Below are 3,172 nucleotides of genomic sequence, written 5' to 3'. Positions count from 1 at the left end.
AGGTTTTTTATTAGGATCATTTTTATATTTTGTTTTAAATATTTGGTTTATATTTAAATAACAATTTTTAACAAGATGTTAAATAAAAGGTTTTTTTTTCTTAAAAATATAAAATATAAAATAAGTCATTTTTTTGCATTTTTTAGTTTATTAAGTACATGCACTTATTGTTCAATGTAATAAATTTGATTAGGTTTTTTAATTAGGATCATTTTTATATTTTGTTTTAAATATTTGGTTTATATTTAAATAACAATTTTTAACAAGATGTTAAATAAAAGGTTTTTTTTTCTTAAAAATATAAAATATAAAATAAGTCATTTTTTTGCATTTTTTAGTTTATTAAGTACATGCACTTATTGTTCAATGTAATAAATTTGATTAGGTTTTTTAATTAGGATCATTTTTATATTTTGTTTTAAATATTTGGTTTATATTTAAATAACAATTTTTAACAAGATGTTAAATAAAAGGTTTTTTTTTCTTAAAAATATAAAATATAAAATAAGTCATTTTTTTGCATTTTTTAGTTTATTAAGTACATGCACTTATTGTTCAATGTAATAAATTTGATTAGGTTTTTTAATTAGGATCATTTTTATATTTTGTTTTAAATATTTGGTTTATATTTAAATAACAATTTTTAACAAGATGTTAAATAAAAGGTTTTTTTTTCTTAAAAATATAAAATATAAAATAAGTCATTTTTTTGCATTTTTTAGTTTATTAAGTCATTTTATATCATAATTTGACAATTGTTGGGTCATTTTTTGCAGTCATTTTCCATCATTTTTAGGTCATTAATTCATATTTTTTTAGGTCATTTTTTAAGGTTCTTTAGGTCATCAACTTCCGAGCCCTAGTCATTACATTGCATATTGTTACCGAGAGATAAATAAAACTTGGGAAAAATACGACGACCTTCAGCCAAAAGCAAAATCTGTTAAACCAACAACTGAGATACAGAATTGCCAATATTTAATATACACCAAATAAAGAAAGAAAAAATATATAATTTGTTCTTTTAATTTTTTTGACCTTTACATTTTGTGATCTATTTTATTTCTAGACTGATATATACTATTATTAACAGTTTATTATATTTAATTGTTAATAAACATAACAACATATTTTATGTTTATATTTATTACTATTTTTTTTTATTTTTTAAGGTTTTAACTGTGTAGATAACGGTTATAACATGTAGAATCTATGGATAATGTATACTTAACAATTTAATATTAATATATAGTAAGTTAATTTTAATTTTTCAATATTTAAAATTTTGTGTTATATTTTATGATTAAATATGTATATTCTCATACATAAATTAATAATATATATATAATCTATATAATAATATTATATAATTATAAATGTAAAAAAAAAAAATGTTTTTTGTTTATTTGTACTTGTATATTTCTCTATTGTTTTTAAGGCATTCATTGCTTGTATAATAGTTTAATATATAATCTATGTATAATGTATGCTAAATAATTGATTGCAAATGGTTTATTTTTATTCTATGTACATTATTTTCAATTTATTTTTTTTCGATTGTTATATTTTATTATTTTACAAATGAATTATATCAAATATATTTAAATGTATACAAATATTATAATCTATTGAATATTATTTAATTGTTTATAAATATGAAAAAAAAATAATGTTTTGTTTATTTTTATTGGAATTTTTATTTATTGTTTGTTCAGGTATTTTAACTACGTAGTTATTAGTTATGTATCTAATGTCTATTTATTCTGAATGTATTTACAAGATTGGACTATTAATTTTATTTTCATTTATTAGAAAAAAATATGATGATCATATATTTTATAATTTAATAAATACATGATTGTATGAATTAAACGGTTACATTATATATTATGCGACTTACCGCACAAATCAGCACAAATGATGCACAGAAAAAGGCTCTTGGTTTCATTTCAAAAACCAAAAGTGGGGGTGCCAACATTTCCCCAGCACCCCCTAACAAAAACGTCTGTATCTCGCAAAGTTCAAAAGCACAAATGATGTAACTTTCTGCACAAATCAGCACAAACGATGCACAAATAAAGGCTCTTGGTTTCATTCAAATATTCAATAGTGGGGGTGCCAGGGAGATGGAACTGCACCCGAAACTCGAAAAATCGACTTACGGGGACCGTAATGGTTCGAGAGGTTTGTAACCAATTCGTAATAATTTGTAACCACAAATTTGGAATTTGTAATTCAATATTAAAACCCCTAAAACTCCATATGTCCATTTGCAACTGAATTGTGTATTCTACCTACAAAATTTTAAATTATAATTACTGTGGTAATAATAAATGAAATCAAATTTTTAGTTTTTTTTATTATTTATACTTCTTTTTTGATGGATTTATTTTAATTTAAAAATATTTACAATTATTAATACATTACGCTTCAAAATAAATTTAAATTTAGTGTTATCAAATTGTAAATATAATTAATTCAACATTAACTTCACATTTTTTGTTTACATTTAAAACGTTATCTTTACAGTCATCATATAACTCCCATCTGCCATTATACCTATATGTAGTATAATGGCCAGCTGTGTTAAATCTTAGGTTTCCTCTTGTTGGTGAACTGAATGCAATAATTCCCCTCATCGTATATTATTTTTTGTTAATTACGACTTTTTTTGTAACATTTTCAAGAAGCATTTTGAAAGGCTTGACATAATTTTGATTAATTGTATCTAGTGGTGCACTTTCAATATCTTTACTTGTATCAGCATACAACCCTGTAATCATATAAGATCAAAAATAAGTATATTATACATAATTAATTATTATAATGTTATTGTTTATTTATAATATGTATTTTACTTACTAGCATTGAGTTAAGTTCAATAATCAAATATGCTCCTAATGTCATAATTGAATTTTTCTTAACCTCGCAAGTTTCACATATTTCATCTGAATCAATTATATTTTCAATTTCATTTTGTACATCAATTTCTTCATCATATACATTTATTGATATTACGGTGGATGATAGAATTGTTTTTGTCATATATTTTTCACAATGTTCATTAGGACAGTTTATATGACGTGTTATAGACGGTAACCCTTTTAATAGCTTATTCGTTATACTGGTTGCTGTATCTGTCACGTCAATAAGATGTATACCTCCAACCAAA

Source organism: Acyrthosiphon pisum, chromosome X, assembly GCF_005508785.2.
Source record: "Acyrthosiphon pisum isolate AL4f chromosome X, pea_aphid_22Mar2018_4r6ur, whole genome shotgun sequence".
Taxonomy (NCBI): Eukaryota; Metazoa; Arthropoda; class Insecta; order Hemiptera; family Aphididae; genus Acyrthosiphon; species Acyrthosiphon pisum.
Note: the sequence above shows the minus strand (reverse complement) of the source record.